A 23,783-nucleotide genomic window follows, 5' to 3' on the forward strand; every position below is an offset into this window, starting at 1 on the left:
TCGCATTTATAACATTAGTATAGATATAGATAGTATATAAGTATGGATGAATTTAACAAATATTTTTGTAGTAAAAAGTTAAGACAAAGAGACGATAAATTAAAATTCAAAACATCTAAAACAATAATTGATACTATTTCGTAAGAACAGGTTGGTAATCTAAAGACTAGCATGTAAACAAGCATGGAATTCGACACCAAAACGTCAGGCAATTAAGGAATCGGCAAGTAACTTTACTGTCTGATTGCTTCAGCCAGATCACTGATGATTGGCATACTAGTGAACTATTGACACTTGATTAGGCATACATACCAACGATGCATTTGCAGAGCAAACTATCCATACTAATATTATAAATGCGAAAGTGTGTCTGTCAGCTAGCCTTTCAAGACCAATCCGTTCAACCGATTTTGATGAAATCTGGGACAGAGATAGCTTGCATTTCGTAGAAGGACATAAGCTACTTTTTAGCCCGGAAAATCAAAGAGTTCCCACGGGATTTTTTTAAACATAAACCCACGCGGACGGAGTTGTGGGCATCCTCTAATTTCTAATAAAAGTAGGAAAGTACTTCTCAATTTTTATTTGTTTCAAATAGGTAAATTCTGTATTTCTTTAAAATATGTAGTAATCGGATACCCGGAGCTGAAGTGGCAATGCTAGAATGGCGAGCTCGCACCGGAAGACGCAGTGTTGGAAGAGTGTAAGTAAGTCGAAAATACTAATTATATTAAGTACTAAGTTCACAAATTCACGATGTTCGGGTTTTTCCTTTACATTTGCTGTGAGACCTACCTACCTGCCAAATTTTATGATTCTAGGTCAACGGGAAGTACCCTATATAGGTTACTTGACAGACAAGACAACAAAGTGATCCTATAAGGGTCCTTTTTTTCTTTTTGTCGTACGGAACCTTAATAAGAATGCAATAGATGGTCTCGAGTCTTCATTTACAAACAACTTTATTGCTAAGTGCAGGTAGTTGTTCATGACTCCCTTACGTTGTGGTCCTTCGAGCCGGATTTTAGCTACTAAATTCGTAGTTTGCTTGGATGTACAGATGGATAACTATGAGTCATGTTTAAGTTACATTAGGTAACTTACTAGAATTTCACAGTTTCACCGTCACAGTTTGGCAACTTAAGACTACATGGCTTCCCGTTTAGTAGCTTGTAGCGAGCGTAGAGTGTGACACCAAAACGTCAAGCAATTAAGGAATCGGCAAGCTAACCTCGCTGTCAGACTGCATTGGGCACGCGGTTGATTGGCACTTTCTTGAAATATTGATACTGGATACGACATAAAGCCTTTACCTTTTTACGCGAATAGATTATTGATGTTGTAGATAGCTTCTAGCTAAGTCGTCGATTAACATTGATTGCCGAGTTTCTTGCTGGTTCTTCTCGGTGGGAAAGGCATTCCGAACCAGTGGTAGATGCATCCGACCATTCGTAAGTACTTGTAAAAGTTTATACGAATAAAAAAGAAAAAAAAATTGGTATTATTTTTCTTAAACTCAAAAAAAAATTATCTACCCATCTTATAGGTACTATATAATCTGTCACGTGCTCGAAGTGTCTTCGGGATTCGACTTTTCCTTGAACTGCTAGTCGTTCTATAGACCCACCTAGACAGATGACCGAAGAAAAACAAAATAGAGCAAACTAGAGAAAAACAAAATAGAACAAAAGAGCAGTGGAGAATGGAACCTAGGTATGTAATCTACCGAATATTGTCAAAAGCACAGAATTTGTCTGAAGGTGGATTTCGTTAACCTGGAAAAGAGAATAAGCAACGAAAACACATAATTTAGGAATGCTAGTCATTTTTATTGTTTCAAGTGCTGGAATTAATTAGGTACCTACTAATCCGTACTACTAATATTACATATATGCTAAAGTGTGTCTGTCCGTCTGTTTGCTAGCTATTCACGGCCCAACAGTAACCAATTTTGATAACATTTGGTACAGCCTTGGCATAGCCCATAGGCTACTTTTTATCCCGGAAAATCAAAGAGTTCCAACGGGATTTTTCAAAACCTAAATCCACGCGAAGTCGCGGGCATCATCTAGTGTAAAAATATATTCAGAATCAAAAGTTTTAAGTAAATAAGTAATTCAATAAATTGGAGTGGAAAAAATGTTAAACATATTATATCTACTAGCTGATGCCCACGACTTCGTACGCGTGGATTTAAGTTTATAAAAACGCCGTGGGAACTCTTCGATTTTCCGGGATAAAAGTAGCCTATGTCCCTGTCCTGTGTGTGTATGTATTAAACTATAACCATGCAAGAAATCACGTCGATCCGTTACTCCGTTGTGACGTGATTGAAGGACAAACCAACAAACAAACAAACACACTTTCACATTTATAATAGGGCTAGTGATTATTTTTGTGCCACATCTAGTTCTTTTGCGTCCGAGTCCATTGGCATAGGTTGGATGCTCACATTTATCATATTTCATGCGTTCGACGCTGTTCGACGTGTCTCGCCGACGTTTTCTCTTCCGTAGGTGACAGCGCATGTTTATACGCACAAGGACTTTATTGAGGTGTTCACCTACAGCCTGCTGTGCCGTAATATCAATATATGTTTCTTTAAATAAACTTGCTTTTACGACTCCCGCAAGCTTATCAACGTGCGATGAATATCTTCTTCTCAGACCTAATGTTCCTGATTTTCGAAACCTTTGTTGACAAACTACAAAACGTTGTATAGAAGCAGGCGTTAAGTACTTTGCGGAAATCCATAATATAAGTACAATGAACTAAAAGCTTAATTTGCTGTAATCCACAATTGCAAATATCATTTGCAATTGTTTATTGTACGGTCGACATCATCTGAGGATGCTCCAGTGTCGGGGCAAAACGTCCGTCGAGTGTGTTTTGGGTTTTGTGTGGTGCTGCGTGGTGGTGGTGCGTATTGCTTGCCTGGTAGCTGGTTTTTTCTGCATGTTTAGCAGTGGGAGGGCGGGCGGTGCATGTCGCATGCTGCATGTTGCACCATACAGATTTTATCTGTTTCAAAGGTATATATTGTTGTTTAAACTAATATCAGGGATAGCATATCAAAACCTACCATTTAGTCGGTTAAACGATAGATATGGATTCCAATATTTTTTCCATTACTTTTCGCAATCAATCTACTTACGAGTATGTTAGCGTTTTACATGTTTGACTAAGTTATAGCCAGCCTTGTGTGGCCATTGTCAAACCTTATATTCAAGCTGCAACCACAACCATTAAAAAAATTAAGCAATAAATACCTAGCATTGTCGGCCTCATTCGGTAAATCTAAATGTTTATTTTATACCGGATAGTCCGTTAAAGAGGGCTCACGAATAAATTACGTCAAAATCTATAAAACGTGCATCAAAACAAAATTATTTTGAAAAGGGTATCTCATTCACACATTAGTGACGCTACTCGCCGCGTCGGACGGTAATTATTAAAAGTTACGTCCTGATTCTGGACACTTTTTTCTTTTTTTTCAATTTAAATTTGGAATTTGGAGTGTCGTGAGCGTTAAGTAGTATTTATGCGATCACCAGCAGCGCGAAGGCGGTTTGCCCAAGGAGCCTCGGATCTCCGCTTCGAAATTCGTATACTTACTTTTTACCGAAATTAAAAATAATTTGATATTTTTTGGAAAGTTTAAAGGAGCGGGTTATAAATAAATTCGTTTTATATATTCCGAATTAAAGTAAATCTAAACTAATTATATGTTTGTAAAATGTTTGTCTGGTGAATTGTTTGATGATTGCTTTAAACTCGGGGAACTTTTATCAATCAAAGGACATGCTTTGCAGAAAGTTGTAAAAAACTCTTTTCATTGTATCTGAGACTAATTTAGAAAGCACTCTAATAGGAGCGATATTATTTAACTGGATAGGACGTAGGTCCCACAAATATAAATAAGCCGCACATAAATCACAAATAGCAGCTAAGTTAAATCTCTAGTGTGTTATATCTGCATTATTTGCTGCCTTTATAGCATTAAATATACCAATCTCGCCGTTCCGAAATAAATCCTTCTTGGACACTTGGAAGCGGATCGCCAAAGCTAATTCTGTTGTGATTAATGCTCCTTGCACATTTCCACTCTAGCTAAGACTTGCAAATTTAATTTACACCCCGTAACTTCATCTTCTCTGAAACGCAACCTTATTACAACGAAATAAGCTCCGAAACTTCCCAATTTTATCATTCCAATGGCATTATTTCGTGGTAATTTATAATATTTGCGACTTAAAAGTAACTCGCTACTGGTGGTTCGCGTTTCTCACGCAACACTAACAATTAAATAAGCGTGCATGTTATATGATTAAAACACTGATTGGTTAGGATTATGCATAATCGTCCATCTTCCAACGACGTTTTGAATGACGCTATTTGATTGTACAAATTGGTTATCCATCTACTATTTAAAAATTGTATCAGCCAGTCTATTTGTCTCTGCAAATTGAGTACCTATCATCTTATTTTTTTATTTTATTCAGATACAAGTTAGCCATTGACTGCAATCTCACCTGGTGGTAAGTGATGATGCAGTCTAAGATGGATGCGGGCTAACCTGGAAGGAATAGGTATGGCAGTTTTTTATTAAACCCACACCACTTTGTTTATTTCTAGGTATGTAGGTTAGGTACCTTTTATTATTATACAACAAATTGTACCTAAGTAGGTAGGTAATAAGTTTTTGCACTAGATCGACTGTAAAAGATCTGACCCGCTTTGATTAAAATTGTCCCACTAAAACAGAGATCCTTGTAGGTACAAAAAATGTACAGTATAATTCGAATTTTATGTAGGCAAAGCCAAGGGCTTTATTTAGTAGTCTTTAGACATTCAACACCTACCTAAGTACCAACATGCAATTCGGCTTATAACCGTATATTGGGTCTATATAATATTAATCATAGATTTGAAAATATATCTAAGAACAGCGCTCAAATAAATAATTACAGGTTTTACTTTAACAGTAATGGCTTTTAAGTATTAATTACAGCCTCTGAACTTATAGTCATACGTAATCGATTATATTATGTCGATTATTATGTAATCAATCACTCAATCTCGATTCGTATCAACACATTAGATACTAATCGATTTCAAAACGCATTTAACGTCGATATTCAAAAATATCTACATACCTACTATGTAGGTCCTATAAAACTTCATATAAATTGCTTAAAATCTGTCCTAATGTCCGATTCGCATGACCAGTTTGTTATTACCTAATTTATTTCATTTCCCCATTTAGGGTCCCGTTTTCAAATAAAATAAAAATAAAAACATTTGAAGATATTGTACCTACTTTAGGATTTTTCATAAAAAAAAAATTTTTCGAGTTAATTTAATGTTGGTACCTATACTAAGTACCTACAACTATATTATCGATGTGAACTTGTCAACAAGAGTCGCCATATTGAGGAAATACCTACTTACTGATGATAATAAACAATTTTCTATGGCGCTTGATGCTGTTGATAAGAGCATTTTCATTGCTGAAAAACGCACGATGAATGCGATTTCCTTTAGGTTTTGTTGGTCCTGCAGACGTATGTGATCTCCTTTAGACGAAAATATGCGGGTAACGCTGAGAGAAAACGATAAGCTATGGAAATGATACGGAACCCTCTATATTACCGTCGGAGCTCCAACAATTTTACTCTTTTTATTGAGGGCGGGTTGAGTTTAACTGTAACGTCAACACGCGTCAGGATGGTTACCATAATCGCTTTGGTAATTATTGGAACCAAATGACTTCTTCCATTTTCGTAGCGTTTGGCCCAGTTCACACGGCTGACTCGGTTGGTAATGATTTTTAAATAATCTAAAAATAAATGATCCAGGAAACAAACATGAGTACTATGAGCCCAACAATGATAAAAGTCAATCGCCATAAACAAGGAACAAAATACAGCACGCGGCAGAAAATAATGTAGGTACTTCGACCTTTAGAAAAAGATAGCAGTTTTGTAGAGCATTGTCTCTGTTACAGACAAAGCTCAACAAAGCCGAAATCTCATACTAAAGGTCGATGTAGTTACATTATTTTCTGCTGTAACACCTCACTTCCTTCTGCAACGTAACACCTGTTTCATGCCTGTTTCTATCCAAAATCGTCATGAAACCATTCTAAAGTCAAAAGTAACTACTCATTATCTATAATACCACTACCACCACCATCTCATCCTGTCGCCGGCCTCTTTTAAGCACTGCGTCTCAGAATGAGAGGGGCTTAGCCCGTACTCCACCACACTTCCGCCAAGTGCGGGTTGGCAGACTTCACACACCTTTGAGATCATTATGGAGAACTCTCATGAGTTCCAGGCATGTAGGTTTCCTCACGGTGCCTTCACCGTTGAAGCAATTTATACTATTTAGATAATTGCTCAAACACACATACCTAACTCCGTACAATAAAATGTGTGCGCCCAGAATCGATCCCCGGGCTCCGATAAGCCCTAAGATAAATAGGAGTCCGAATTCTTAATCACTACATAATTATTCTTTGGGTCTTTATACGCCAACCACTAGGTACAACTTTTGAAAGTAAATCACACATGAGAAGCCATTCATAATTTTATAATTACTCATAGTCATTCACGGATAACGGTACACCAAATTATAGAAAGAGTTACGCCAATTTTGACATGAATCGATAATAATATTGACCAAAGCTTATTTTAATAAGCTCTTCATAGAAAACATTACTCTATTCCTATGTGTGTAGGGGTTATTGTCGACCTGTGGGTATGGGGATGATTATATTGCAAACAATTTGTTGAACAATAAGCTCGGATCGACTACCTGGTAGCACTTTCCTAGAAGGCAGTAATAGCGAACGCTGTAATCCTCTTCTACGGAATACCGATCGCAAAAGATAAATTGATAATTTTTAACTACTCGTAGGGATGTACAACATCGTTAGCTTTGTCTGTCATTTTTCTAGTATATTTAGAGTATATTTATTTTAATGTAATTTTCATTTAGCTTCAAAGTTTCAGACGTGCTTTAATGTCCTAATCTACAAAATTTTTAAACAAATCTTTATATCTATTAGGTATGAAAAAGGTCTATGATTTTTAGGATTTCGTATCTCCACAGAAAAAAGGAACCCGGGTGTTTGTGCACTGTGTACGTAATACGTACATTTGATTCGTATTTTCACTGATCCGTCACATCACGGATGAGTGCACAAAGGTCCTAATAGGATCACTTTGTTGTCTGTATATGTGGCTGTCAAGAACTGTCAAAAGTATCAAAACCTATAGGGTACCTACTTACTTCCCGTTGACCTAGAATCATGAAATTTTGAAGATACGTACTCGTAGTAAGTAATGTCTTATAGAACAAGGGAAGATCCGACAACCGTGGTTACATCACAGAAACATATTGTATTATTTTCTTATAGGTACGATGGTACGGACAAGGGCGGATCCAAGGGGGGGGGTCACGGGGGTCATGACCCCCCCCTGGGCTGCGTCCAGAACCTAGGTGGACCACTAATTAAAATTGTTAAACATAATGTTTTTTATATTTTTATATACCTAGATATGTAAGTTCCTTCAATACTTAATCAATTTAATATAATATTTTGTATGATGGCAAAAACATTATGTTCTTGCGAACAAACGCATCCAAAATTTGAATTTTACCGCGCCACCGCTACCTTTCATCGAGATGTCACATTTCGTGTGTCGTTCTTCAATTATTGAAGAACATCACACGGCACTTGCCCAGGGCCCACGATCGATTGGGGCCCAGTAGTCCCTGCCAGATCACCAAACTATAACAGACCAACCGATATTTTAATACCCAAAAACATATTTATTTCGATAAAATCAACGGTCAAAAAAGCCATCTCAAACAAAGGACCGTAGAGATTGTTAAATAGTCTTATATCCGATCTTTATTGCCTTTACGCAAATGATAGAATATTTCATTCTTTTTCACACTTTTTAAAAAATTCCCGACAGTAAAAACCTCTAAAAGTAAAAAATAATATGTATTATATACCTATAAGTATATAGTAGTATATAAGTATAGAATAGTATAAGTTATTAGTCATAAGTCTGACTTGTAATGCGCTTTGGCACTAGCTGTAAGCATATCAAGCATCTATAATAAAATAAAATAAATAAAATAAATAAATAAAATAATGTATTGGTCGGATTGGTCCTTTACGTTTATTATTTATAGTAAAGTTTTTATTATCCAAGCACTCGTTGCATCTGGGGACCCCTAAAGATAATAGAACTATTCTTTATACAACAGATGACTTTATAGTTTTTAGTACAAAATTTTTGGCATTTATCTATATCGTAATACAATATTTCTGACATTTATCTTTTCTTTTTTGTAAATAATGTCATAAATTTTGCGCTCGCTTCGCTCGCACGTACGGTTCCCTACGATTAAAAATCTCTTCCGAGATGCAAGCTATCACTGAGTAGTACCTACCTACCTACATTTGGCCGTGAAAAAGTACCTAACAAGATGATAGACAGACAGAAAATTTCGCGCTCGCTTCGCTCGCGCTTTTGCTCTGTATTAGTTGTTGCCCGCCCGCAACCTTGTCCGCATTGATTTAGGTTTTCAAAAAACCGTAGGAACTCTTTGATTTTCCGCATAAAAAGTGTATGCAGGTTTCCGGGACGAAAGCTTTCTCTGTGTAGTACCTGGTCAAAAAGATAGACCGTCAAATGGTAACAGATAAGTAGATAGACACGCTTTCTCATTTATAATATTAGTAGCTACCTTATGATTTTTTCGTAAATATATGAAAAATTTCGCGCTTGCTTCGCTCGCGCTTTTACTTTATATTGGTTAATGCCCGCAACTTCGTCCACATAGATTTAGTTTTTTAAAATTTCCGTGAGAACCCTTTAATTTTCCGGGATAAAAAGCCGTTTCCGAGTGTAAACTATCTCTGAATAGTACCAAATTTTGATTAAGAATATGTACTTTGAAAAGGTAACAGATAGATAGAAACATTCGCATTTATAATACGTCTTGAACGTGACTTATCTGCTTTCTTTGCCTATTCCAAGAAAATAGTACCTACTCTGTCAAGATCATAGGGGCCCCGTTATTCTAATGTGCCCAGGGCCTCCAATAGGTTAAAGACGGCCCTGCGTGCGGGTGTGCGGGGCGTCCCCCCCCCCCCCAACCCCCGCTCGTCATACCCCGATTACCAACTCGACCTGTCGCAAGAGGTCGAGATGTTGTGACTTGACCACGACTATGTGACCCCCCCCTGGCACCAAAGCTGGATCCGCCCTTGGGTACGGAACCCTTCGTGTGTGAATCCGACTTGCAATTGACTGGTTTTTAACTAGGTATAATTTTAACACGACGGAGTCGCTGGAATAAGCTAGTTCAAATGTGAATTTCATATTAGGTATCCTCATAACGTTTCCTTACGACTATCAAACTTTTATTTATTTATTACTTTTTATGGACAGCCCTGGACACCTGGACGTTGTGTGCCGATCACTAATTTCATCAGGACCGATGTCGGCGTCACAAAGTCTGGTGAAAGCCGGGGCGGCGGCGGAAGGATTACAGTTTTTGCAGATTACCCCAACACGAATATTTACCTGAGCCCCGAAGATCGCTGCGTATGAGAAGTTTGCTGTTTGCCAACTTTAGCTGTTGTTTTGTCAAGTACATAATTGTGTAGGTAGGAATAATATGATACTTAGCAATAATGTGATATTTAACGCTCTTTCTCATAGAATAATGAATGCAAGCATCACAAGGAAAATAGTGATAAGGGAAATGTCCCAATACTCGTCGGTTTCTCAATTTAGGTGACTTTGCAGCGTTGCCACGTTGCTGTTAGTGAATTTAGAACAAAACAAATTACATGACAAGAAAGCAGATATTATAATGTATTTATTAAATATAATTTTGGAATTAATAAGTTTCATTAATGTTATTAAATAATTAAAAAATACAAAAATGAGTGATTTGTACCAGTATCCGTCAGATTTGTCCTAATTATCGTCAATGCGTCCCAGAACTCGTCAATTTTTAACAATAATTTAAACTCTATTGCCGTAGACATAAGGTTTATTTTAATTTCATTTTCAAGTTGTGATTTTTTTTTACATCGCCACTCGAGCTGAGAAAATGTGTAAAATATAAATTTAACTAGTCGTTTTAAATGAAAAACAATTGGATTCTGGGCTTTCAAGCCATGGCGGGCAATCCCCGCCTCGTCCTTGGCCGTTTACGTTGTCTATGATATATCATCATCATCAACCGATAGACATCCACTGCTGGACATAAGTCTTTTGTAGGGACTTCCACACGCCACGGTCTTGCGCCACTTGAACCCAGCGGCTCTCTGCGACTCGTTTGATATCGTCCGTCCACGTAGTGGGGGGTCCACCTACGAGTATTAGGTAGCATTACCTACTATATTGTTCAAGTTGTTTTTAGATATTGTTCAAATAGGGATGATGACTACTAGTCAAATAGACATCTTTTTAAAATTGTTTTTCTGTTGCTTGTTATATTTTAATATTTATATTCGTGAACCCCAAATTTTCTCGCTCTCTCATTTGAAACTCCACTCAATTCGATAGCAAAAAATACCGAAAGGGCTTCAGGACCTGGATCACATCCACACGCTGCGGCAGGTTATACAGAAGACTGAAGAATATAATCGGCCACTTTGTTTAATGTTTTTTATGAAAAAGCCTTAGATTCCTTGGCAACATAGGCTGTATTGAGATCGCCATAGAGGTGCCAAATCGACTACTGGCATATTCAAGTGCTGAAGTGCTTGTACGAAAACCGCCACGATGTCAGTCCGCATTGAGGACCAGGCAAGGAGTCGTAACCCCCCCGAAGCCCTTTACCGCTGCTTTAGAAGACTGTTTTAAGTTTCAGGATTGGAACGGTCTTGGCATTAACACTAATGGCGAGTACATCACTCACCTTTGATTTGCCGATGACAATGTATAGTCGTTATTGCAGAGACTCTGGAAGACCTTAATGCAATGCTCAATGACAGCAGAGCTTCAGAACAGGTGGGCCTAGAAATGGACATGAGTAAGACAAAAATCATGACTAAGGCTCATGTCCTGCCCCACCCAGTAATCATTAAGAGCTCTGCACTCGACATTGTAGACGAGTAGGTATGTATACCTGTTGACATATGGTTCTGAGACATGATTGCTAACCATGAACTTAATAAAAAAGCTCAGAGTCTCTCCATCGCCCAGACCCAATTGCAAAGATCGTGCAATTGGGTCGAGATATCGACAAATAAAATTTATAAACTAATCGTGGAATGTAGCCGTTATCTACATAATAATATGTCGTTAAACCACGAAATAAGCTTGAAATCATTAAATCACTTGCTTTAACGATGAAAGTCGTGGTCAAAGGCCGGTCAGGCTTCACAGACTGTGGCGAAACCCGGGTTAACTCGCAACAAGGTGATGCTGTGTGTGTGGTGGGCATTATTCATTATAAGCTGTTATCACCAGGCAGGACCATCGATTCTGAACTCTACTGCGAACAACTGATAAGATTAAAGCAAGAAGTTGAGAAAAAGCGGCTGGAATTAATCAACAGAAGGGGTGCGGTTTTTCATCATAATAACGCTAGACCTCACACATCTTTAGCCACTCAGCAAAAGTTAAGAAAGTTTGGCTGGGAGGTGTTAAAGCATCCGCCGTATAGTCCTGACCTTGCACCTTCAGATTTCCAGCTGTTTCGGTCTCTTCAGAATTCTTTAGGCAGTGTCAGGTTACAACATCACTAGAGGACTGCCAAAACCACTTGTCGCGGTATTTTGATCAGAAGTCCCAAAATTTCTATAGCAATGGGATCATGTCCCTACCTACAAGATGGCAAAAAGTTATCGAAAAAAATGGTACCTACATACTTTAGTTAAATGTAAATAAACTATACAATTTATTTATTTTTGAATTTTCTTAAAAATGCGAAGTAACTTTTTCCCCAACCTAATATTAAGATTATTGTAAAGTTATGTTAAAAATACTGATGCCCATTAAAAATGAAATAATTTCGTTTCTTTATAACATATATCTGATATTATTTTTGTTGTTCAAGTACACGATATCATAGATTAATTATTGGTCTCGATGCACGATATAACTGAAATTATACACACGTTTCAATCTCTAATATGTCACCGTTTTTGACATATTATAGCGTCGAATTCAATCGCCACTTTAAAACTCCCTATTTCATATGAGAGCCCCGCTGAAATAAAGCTTTTATATTTTTGTATGTATTTTTGTAATATTTGGCTGAAGGCCATCAGTTTTCATATTATGTTTAAATTTGAAGTAATTGCGGTCAGTAATTCAGAAGTTATAAGGCTCTGACGGACAGACGGACAAGTGCCATTTCACTCAAGTAGACTCAGAGACCTCACTTCGCTCGGTCAAATATATACGGAAACAGATAAACATTACACAGCATGCTTAAATTATAAAACTTTAACTTCGTCGTAGTCAGATTAAAAAATAAAAACATTGCATCTTCAATTTAAGTACAGATTAACTGTCCAAAACAGTCATGTCTGTGTACCGCAACTGAAACTCTTATCACGTTGCAATAAGGTTTAAAATTGAACAGTGTCGGTATTACGTTCATTTTTCTAGTGTGTCCCAGTAACCGTCAAAATAGTATGAATTTTGACGAGTATTGGGTCAAGTAGGGATTTCAAAGTACCAATAAATGTCACATGTGTTAAATCATAAATAATAATAAAATAAACACAATTTTATAGATTATTTCGTTAGAAAATTAACTTGACTGTTGTATAAAATAATCTGATTTACCAGAGTGGCCAATAGATGTTTCAAAACTTTCTTCGAATACTAGCATGTAGGACTACGATTGAGTGACTAAACCTGGCTAAAAACACAAATTTTGAAAATGCTAACTTTGAATGCGTTTTTCTCCAAGGCTATTATAGTTTGGATTAAATGTTGTTATACTAATTTATGGAAAATATTATCACAAATATGTTGCCATAAAAAGTTTTCATTTAGTTTTTGCTATAAATTAATAGCTGACCATTTTTTACAATCTGACGGGTATCGGTACACTGACGACTATACCAGCGTTTCCCTTAGGTGAAGTTCTATTCATCAGAAATCGTTTCTATAATCAAGAAAAATCGTTACTTTTTTAGTTACTATTAAGTATTACTTTTATTTAAAAAACTATTAGTAAGTAGGTAAGTAAAACGCACGTAGATATTCAAAAATTGACGAACTTTTTCTCACTAAATAGAAACAAAAAGATGCGTTTCAGTTCAGCTCAATCGCTAAAGTTCAGTTTTATACCATTTTTTTTTAAAAGTCGAGACTTTTAAAAAAAATTGGTAGACAATTTGCCAGAAATGGTTAAAAGTAAGCCACTTATCTACTTACCTACTACCTAATTGCAGTACTCGGCAGAAAATAATGTACATCGACCTTTAGAATGATATTTCGGCATTGTAGAGCGTAGTCCCTGTCACTCATACCTATATGACGTTTAGTCGGTCTCCACAACAGAAACAATGCTCTACAAAACCGCTATCTCTTTCTAAAGGTCGATGTACGTTACTTTCGGCTTTGTACTGTACCTCAACTTTAAAAAAACTTTAGGTAGGTACCTACTTCTGCCATAAATGATTACAAGTAAGTCACTTACTTACATAGCTATAAATATTGCTATTTTCATAGCAATATTTCAGAAAGCTGCGTGATCATAAGACATTCAAGGATATGAACATTTTGTTTACTGCCACTTGATTACTATTATTATCATATAATTTTAGTTTGGCCAGTTGCGTACAGAATTCTAAAAAAAAAAATAGGATCCGTGGGACTGTCTACATCCCAAATCCCCAAGCACATCCATGTTAACCCGTCATAAAAATATTTGAAATACCCAAAGGTATGACAAGATAGCGACCAATTACTGCACTCGTGCAGTTGTTTATCGACGAGCTTACTCATCTTAGCGCTCAATTCACACCATCATCTCACAAGTGTAGAGGAAGAGACGTTTGAGTTGTTTTTTACAAACCACCTCAATGCATAAGCGGTGAATTACCTACATAGGTACTGCTAATGTAAATTGAAATTTTAAATCACCCCCGACAGGTCAAGCTAACCGTAACATTGCATTGTTGACTATAGTCTAGACTCTAGATCGAGTGTGTGTGACCGACGCAAGTGCAGCTACATAGAATTTGCATTATGTACCTACTACCTACCTATTGCTTTAAATTAAACGAATTTCGTAAGATTATCATCACGCGAACCAGATTTATATTAAGGAGGGTAGGTAAAAACTGCGCAAATATATTGTGTAAATAGACACACGGCATTCGCTATAGCCATAGCCCAACCGTGTGCCTCGTATACCTATTTAAATAAAAGTGTTTGTTATAGGTAAATTTTTAACGACTAAAATGGGTATCAGAATCAGAATTTTGAGCCTACCGGTTTTCAGCAGAATGTACCGAGAACAAAAATTATTTTCTCCGGCCACGATTTTTACGGAAGTACCTACTTATTTACCTACGTAAACATTGAAATGAAATCGCCATATCTTATAACATGTGCTCAAGCGAGATCTTGTCGTTTTGTTGGCTATCGGGTGATGTCGAACGTCGGCTCGCATCAAAGCCCCACGAGTCGCTGCGCCCGCGCCGGTGACTCGGCGTTTTGTCTTCGAGTGCGCTGGAAAATTTTCCTTATGCCTTCGGGATCGGGCTCAATGTTTTTATTAAAGTCAAGACCAAAATAGAAATCATAACAAAATTATATTTTTTAGATATTATAGTTACAAAGAAACCGATCGTACCCTCGAGATCAAAGTTCGAAATGCCTTCAGTATTTCTCATCGTTAAAATAATAAATACTTAGATACTTAAGTGGTCTGCCACAATTTTTTAAGTATAATCTGAAAACGCACGGTATGTGTAGTTGAGATCTCTACGGATTCTGATTTATATATCAACTAGAAGATAGGTAGAAGGCTAAGAATATTCGAATAAATAAAATTAACGAGATTTTCCAAATATCAGTCAGGCGTAATATCTTAGTCTTAGTGCCAAAAAATGTTTGCGAGACATTTCACCGCAATTAATAGCCTCATCTGGTGACAAAAGGGCTGGCTCATTTTTTGCGCAACGGATCAGCCTGGCTGTCCAGCGCGGAAATGCAGCCAGTATTTTTGTCTTTCTTACTTCTTGAATTTCATTCAAAAAAGTTACAGCCAGTGTCGTTTGAAATTATGTAAGGATTCTAGCGATAGCTCTGCTCAGGCGTTTAGAAGTTATGGTGGAATAAAGAAACTCACATACCTACCTACATACATACATGAAGCTTGAAAACATTATACTCCTTTTTTTAGTTAGTGATGTAAAATAAATGATATTTGTAAAAATATATTGAATTTAAAATATATGTTTCCTCGCCCCAATTCCGTTGTGCAGTAGGAATATTAACGTCAATTACATTGCATTCGCCCCCAAGAGTTGAACCCGATCCGTCTACCTGATCTCAATTACATCCGTTCGGATATCCTAACAAAATAATTGAGGACTTCCTACCGTTACTCCCAGACATTTCTTATAAAAAACAGTATATCGTATCCTATATTTATAATCTCTGAGACAAAATCTCTGAACGGGTTAAACTTGAACGGTGATTTCCGCTCTTTTCAATTGCAGACACTAGAGAATATTACTAGGTACTTATCTTGATCCTAAGTCCGCATAATTCTCGCCAACCATCCGATAAATAAATAAGATTTTTTTATCTAAAGATGAAACGTTTTGTCTGGAATACCTAACTACATCGGAATTCATGGAATCATATTTTGAGTTATATAACTCAAAGTAACATATCCAGCCTTTAATATACCTATACCTTTAGATATTTAAATATCTATCAAATATTATTTTCAGATATTTTACAATAAGTTTTTTAAGTTGACTAGGATATATCTATCTAAAAGCTAATAGTTACGTACATCTCTTTCTCACCGACTATTATTTAAGATTGCTTATCAATAAAGTTTATAAAGCTTTGTTTAGAGTTACTAACTGTGTAAATTATAATACTGTAAAAATTTGATACAACTACATCTTCCTGAAAAAACAGCCGATTGACCCGGCTTCGTTATATTGGAATTTCTGAAAATCTTTTCAGTGGGGGTTTATGTTATAAAAGAAAACTTGCATGCATTTCAAGTTTCTAGATCCCACGGTTTGAACAATACGTTGATTAGGTATATCTAATTATATCTGTGAGATTCTCGTTTTGTAAAATTTATGTCAGTTAATCCATACTAATATTATAAATGGTAAAGTGTGTCTGTTTTTCCGTCCGTCTGTCTGCTAGCTTTTCACGGCCCATCAGCTTTACCGATTTAATGAAACTTTGTAGGTACAGAGATAGCTTGCATCCCGGGGAAGGACATAGGCTACTTTTGATGCCGAAAATCAAAGAGTGAGGGGATTTTTAAAACCTAAATCCACGTGGACGAAGTCGCAGGCATCATCTAGTATGTGTATAAATGTCGGCCATTTTCTCAAAGCTCAACGTGCACGTGTAAACGGTGTAGACTTTCCAGTAACCTAACCCCGCCTCGGTCTCAGCAAAAAATCGTAATTGAACACCGGGGGGTGTGCAGTCCGTGTAGAGGGGATATGGCACACATTTTCACACACGTATGTACCTACGACCTACGTTTTTCTCATATAAAAGTTAATTCAATGTTCGATAAGAGCGGTGATAGCCTAGTGGTTATCAGACTCAGCCTCCTGTTTGGAGTTCGGTCCCAGGCAGACTCCTCTAACTTTTCGGAATTAAATACCACTTGCTTTACCAAATCGTATGGAAACCTACATGTCTGAGAGTTCTTCATAATGTTCTCAAAGGTTTGAGAAGTCTGCGGATACGCACTGGCCCACCGTGGCAGACTATGGCCTAAAGTTTAGGCCATTAGTCTAGTTTAGAATAAGGATTATTTAGGCCCTAAACAATCCTTATTCTGAGAGGAGACACGTTTTCAATAGTAGGCTGGCGATGGGTTGATCATGATGATGATGAATAAAAAGAAACAGTGAAATCAGCTTGTTTATAATTAACTACTGTACAAAAAATTATATCAGAAGCTGTTATTACCACGCCTTCCCGCTATGAAATCAAGTGTTGCATTGTACTGAATGAATGTTTACCTCACATAATTACGTTAATCGCCTCCACAAAAGACACAGCATACAAAATGTTCGCGACTATTGATAATACAACAATATCACGCTTTTAAAACCTATCCAGCATAGTGTGAGCCATGCGCGGGTACGAGTCCCAACAAAAGTCTTCTAGAGAAGGGTAAATGAACTAAACGCCAAAGGTCTTGATAAAGAGGCTGAATTATAAAGAGCTATCGTGAATTGTACACTTGTAAACTTGCTTTGTTAGCCGGCGCCTGCTATTATGAGCTGACAATACAACTTGTAAGAAATGTTTTTTAGGAATCCTCCATTCATGGAACTGTTAGATGCGTTTTGTGGCAAATGCCCTGCCAACGTAACCTGTTGCGATTCAGAATGTGAATGAACTGAATAACAATATTGATTCAGTGAATGACAATTCCGCTTTAACAGATTTTGAGGGAGTATAGTGATTTCTTTACAAATAGGCACTTTCATTCAAAGTTATTCTATGTTGTGGTTGGTAACTGTTAAGATTACCTTTCAAAAACAAATAAATGTACGTTGGGATTCTACAGTGAGTAGGCCCGTCATCGGTCATTGAGAATTCTAAATTCATTTTTATACTAGCTGATGCCCGCAACTTCGTTCGCGTGGATTTAGGTTTTTAAAAATCCCGTGGGAACTCGTTGATTTTCCGGGATAAAAAGTAGCCTATGTCACTCTCCAGGTCTTTGACGATACCCATGCAAAAAATTACGTCAAGCCGTTGCTCTGTTGCAACGTGATTGAAGGACAAACCAACAAACCAACAAACACTCTTCACACTTTCTGTACTGTACTGTACTGGTAGGTTAGGTACTGATTGGGTACCAAGCACTCAGATTCACCTTGGCATTGCGATGCTGATCGCTTTTATAAAAACACACATAAACAAAAACCCTCCTAAAAAAATGTAGAACAATCGTAATTTAAAAACTAAAAATCATGCCCCGCCAAAAAACTAAACGTTAAAAAATTCACATTTTGAATTTTTTCAAAAAAAAATTATAGCCATAAAATATAGTGTTAAAGGATGATGTTCAGGATTCAACGATCCCCTACATCCAAATCTTTTCGGGCATTTAGAAAGTATGATGGGATGAAACTCGCATAGGTACATTCATACATGAACCCTGAAATAATTTCGTATCTTCGTATAAAAACAAACAAAAATGTTACCCCTACCTAGACATAATTGATGATGAAACGAACCCACCTGTGTGAAGTTCTATTACAATTATATGAGTAGCTTTTATCACATGTCATGTCTTTCAAGGCAGCATATAGTTACTAATACTGTTATCATGAATGTATGTTCTGCTGTGTGTATTAACATTATTATACATCACTACCATAAAAAAAGTAAAGTTTGCTAATCACATATCTACCGAAACTCGCTGCAAATATAAACGTCTCTCAAAATATTATCTTCATAGATTTTCGTATATGCACCTATTAAGTTACACCTATATCAAAAAACAGAAAACAAAAAATGTTATATACAGCATTCTATTTATTTAAGCATCACATCCATCAACGAACACATACATAACGACGTGTATGTGCGCATACGCACACATGCGCCGGTGTGCGTGTGCACGCATGCGCGGTGAGGAAGCTGCGCGTGAGATCCGCGGCGCAGCTGCGGCGGCCAGGTGTGCGCACCCCTCCCCCGGCCGCGCAAGTACTGTCAAACACTCATGTGGTACCAAGAAATAAATCACAGCTTAGGTATTTTCATACGCCTTCCAGAAAAATATTACTAGGATAAAATTTTGGTTTAAAACTAAAATTAAAAAAATATATTTTATTTAATTTAACCCATTCTTATTTCTTACTATTAGCATACAAAAGTGGGTCTGTCTGTCTGTCTGCTAGCTTTTCACGGCCCATGCTTTAAACTGATGTTGAGAAAATTTGGTACAGAGCTTGCTCCCCGGGACATAGGTTCATGAAAAGCAAACAGTTCCTACGGGATTTTAATCTTACTTTACTAAGTATCTTTACTTTACTAGTATTTACCTAGCTGAATCGCCCAGGATTCGCTTGGGTATAATTTTTGAAAATCCTGAAAGCTATCTAGAAAACCAACATGCGCATTGTAGACTCAGCGATCTGAGCTGTACGTTGATAATATATTAAACAATTTCTCTTTTTATTCACATTGTGTCTACTTATAAACTTGAAATGTTGCATGAAGGTTTTCTTTATCTCTAAGAAATGATTTTCAGCTCTAGAGCGAAGCCGGGGCGGATTAGCTTTGCGTTTTATTTCAAAAGTTGCCATAACATTTTCAAAATAATCAATTTAGTAATATGAACCTACCTAAGTACTTTGCTATCCGATTGAGTTTCTAGTTTTATTTGAAATCTGTTTTTAGAAAAGCACTAACCTAGTTATTGGAAACGATAACACAGTAAAAAAGTTAGAAATTCTATACCAAACAACTTTTTTACCAAAACAAAAATAATATTTTCGCTTAAAATTGTATCGATACAACACCAACATTTCGATAAATAAAAACTGAGTTTTGTATAAAATTATATACTAGAGTACGAGCCTCAGCCTTAGCTAGAGACCTCAAATAAGTTTTTACCCGACTACGGCAAAACCAAAAGGCAGGGTTATTATTTTAGGTTCTACTTATGTATTTATTTATGTATGTTCCACCGTAGTGCTTAAACTACTTAGCCTATTTTATTGAGGTATCATGTGTCAATAAATTCATTAGTAAGGCCCGGGTGGGGTGACATAGGCTACATTTTATACGAACAAAATCATGATGACGGATATGACGGATGTTGCATCCAAAAAATGGAGGATGACTGTTTTTTTTGCTATTGTATTAATATGTATGGATGGGACGAGAAGAATATTTCGAGTTCATAAATAACCATGATTTTAACAATAAGTACGATTTATTTATAATTCAACTATGTTGTACCTTTTATTAAAATGAGTACTTAGTCGATTTTTAGTATTGAACCTAATCTTTAGAGATCCCTATGAAAGTTGTAATAAGCTACTCTTGCGAAGCCGGGGCAGGTCGCTAGTCTAAATATATAAAAGAAAAAGGTGACTGACTGACTGACTGATCTATCAACGCACAGCTCAAACCACTGGACGGATCGGGCTGAAATTTGGCATGCAGATAGCTATTATGACGTAGGCATCCAATAAGAGAGGATTTTTGAAAATTCAACCCCTAAGGGGTGAAATAGGGGTTGAAATTTGAGTAGTCCACGCGGACGAAGTCGCGAGCATAAGCTAGTAAAATATAATTTTAAAAATTCCTAATGTAAAATCGATCGCGACTGTACCTCACTACCCCAACTAAATCTGTGAATGCTTGCACAAACCCGCTTCCATGACATAAACAGTCTGTCAAGTATCGTATTTATTCCGGCCACTGTGCGCACTAAAGAACCCTGTACTTTATGGCGAGACCCTCATGGGGCCCCTGCGTAATTATCCTACATGTTTTTATATCTGATTTTTAGTGAATATTATTCACGGTTTGGACTTTAGTGAGCTAGAATTATTTTAAACCTCATGTTAATTTGATACAAAGCACTTGTTGAGCAACTCGAAAAAACCGGCCAAGTGCGAGTCCGGCCGGCGAAACCGGCCAAGGGCCTAAATACTATTAACGTACACTATACTCTCACTCTAATATATTCTCCTACGTACTTACCTACACACCCATAGAAAGTTATTTCAAAATTTCGTAGGTATGTTTAAATATATTTATAACCCTTTGAATGTTTATATATACGACCTGATTGTGTATGATGCGTTAAAATTGACCTCGTCCAATCGAGAGGTGACAATTGTAGCTAAAAATTACTTCAACACGACTCGTGAATCGTGATACCACAAAATATTTGATAGTAGCAGGTACCTACCTGGCGATACCGTATTTGGAACCATAACATCGGCGAAATTGCTTTTTACTACATCTCACTACATAGGTACTTGTTGACGCACAAATATTATGAGTAGAAGAACATCTTTCTGAGGATTATTGGCTTGTAGTCGAAGAGATAGTAGGTTATAATCACAAGGAGATTTATAAATGCGAAAAGTTTGTAATATGGTTCTTCTTCGTAATATAGTCAGATAATCCTTTTAGGTACCTACTGAGAAAATCTAAGCTTGCTGGACCTTGATGGGGTCTGAGATATTACATATAGGTAGTATATATATAATACCTAAGATAAATAATCAAGAAACTTGCTCGATAAAAAAATACGGAATACAAAACCTTAAAAAAACACGAAGGAATCCTCTGGTAGGTCTAGTTTGCCATACTCGTAAGAGGAGAAATTATAATATATATTCATTGAATTACAATACTAACGTAGGTAATTACGAATTTAACAAGCACTCTTTAAAAATTCCACAAGCTCTCTCAAGCCTTATACATCATCTGAAAAGAAATGCAATAGACGTGACTAAATTTAATGTTTTTATAGGAAAAATAACCAAACAGCAATCAGTTGTGACTTATTACGTTTTATTGTTAACAGTTATTATATGACTTATATTTTATTATAACAGTAGATATTACTATCTACCTTAATTACAATTTTGACGTAGAAAGTGGTGTAAAAAATTCAGACCACGAATTTGAGTGAAACCCATTTTACAAACACATAGCGTAGCAACTATGCTATGTGTTTACAAAATGGGTTGGAAAATCGTGTGATACAAAATATCTATTAACAATCTTACGGGCCTACTTATTTACCACATTGAACAAGAAGGAACTTATCTTTCCTAAATAATTTCTATTATGGAACATCAATGCAATTGTTATCAATAATTAGGTACAATTAACAATATAGTATTTGTTGACACACTAGATGATGCCCGTGACTCAACGTAAATATTTGATTTTACGGCACAAAAAGTAGCAAGCTATTCATGTACCAACGCCTAAATCGTCTAAATCTTATAATAGGTAGGTACAATAAGTACCTACCTATTATAAGAGCACTAAATCTAAAAGATTTATTTTACTCAATCATTGGTCAAGTCGTAATCCTAATCAGTCTATGAAATTAAATTTAACCGGAACGTGACTAATTTAATGTTGTCGCACACAAAAAGTGGATATCAAATAAAGAATCGGCTCATATTTTTATTTGTTAACAACTTCATTGTATGCTCTCCAACAGCGATGCACAATATTATACTTATCAAAGCTTTTATAGTTAGAGATACTCGTAGGTACTATTATAATGTACTTTATCACTTTCTTCTATCGTTTTTGCAATAAGATTTTGACACTAACTCCTAATTTTAAAATAAATTGAATTTTGATGACAAAAACGTTGTTATAACGTTGCAATATTTTGTCAAATTGATTCAATAAGTAGATCAGATTTCGACTTATAAGTTACGTTGGTAGGTTCATTACAAAATGTCTATGTCTGTCAAATATAGATAATATTTGATTGCTTAAAGTCAGCTGTAACGGTGAAGGAAAAAATTGTATAAAAAAAACTTGCAAGCCTGAGAGTTCTCCATAATGTTCTCAAAGGTGTGCGTAGTCTTCCAGTCTGCACTTGGCCAGTGTGGCAGGCTATGACTTAAACCCTTCTCATTCTGAGAAGAAACCCGTGCTCATAAGTGGGCCGAAGACGTGTTGAGAATTGAGAAGATGATGGTCATTTTATTATACCTACTTTGTGCATGTTGCCTAACGATAGAAATAATCCAAAAATGCAGAACGCCTCTATGTATAACACATACCTATCAGTTTATATGAAAATGAAAACAGATAATAATAGTGAAAAACCTAACTCCAGAAGGTCTAAAGCGCCAGCCAAATCGCGGCGCTTACACGTTTCTCCACGAAGGTTTCTACGATTTGTATGGAAAACTAAGGTATAAGTAGAAATTGTTTATTATTGAATTAAAACTTTAGTTAGGTACCTACTTATTGCGAAACTGTGGCCTGGCGACCGGTGGACGGATTCCCTAATTCGATAAGCGATTAGGGACGTACGAGCTTGCTCGGCCACACATCATTATCGCTCTTTTGGATAATAGACATTTAGCTCTTACGATATTTGTTATTTTTCCATAAAGTACCTATTACTTAGAGAAAAAACCGGTCAAGTGCGAGTCAGACTCGCGCACTTGGCCGGTTTTTCTCGGTAACAGTAAATTCTCAAGGATCTACAATCTATTGAAATGGTCGACTTCTTTGAGGTGCTCTTGGTGATCTACAGACTTAAACTGATGCCTTCTCTGACCAACCTTCCCGTACTGCGATGTGAAAGACATCAGAATTCAGGAAGTACAAGATCGCCTCTTCCTTGCCTACGACAAATCGTGACATATAAAATATCGATGAGAGTGTATAGCACGGCGAGACGCGACGCGGGCGCACGGCGATTTGTCGCATTTCACGGCGCGACAGCGGGTCACGGCGCGGGGTCACGCCGTAATGTCACGCGACTTTCAACTCATCTCACGGTGATCTGCTGACATGCCACGGCTTAGTCCACTG

At 36.7% G+C, this 23,783-nt stretch overlaps 1 long non-coding RNA gene across 1 annotated transcript in view; it reads left to right on the plus strand.

Annotated features, from left to right (window-relative positions):
* Positions 1-23,783, plus strand: part of LOC138403209 (uncharacterized) — a 394,515-nt gene that overhangs the window by 308,877 nt on the left and 61,855 nt on the right. The gene's annotated exons all lie outside the window — the stretch shown is intronic.

The sequence above is a fragment of the Maniola hyperantus genome, chromosome 1, assembly GCF_902806685.2.
Source record: "Maniola hyperantus chromosome 1, iAphHyp1.2, whole genome shotgun sequence".
Lineage (NCBI taxonomy): Eukaryota > Metazoa > Arthropoda > Insecta > Lepidoptera > Nymphalidae > Maniola > Maniola hyperantus.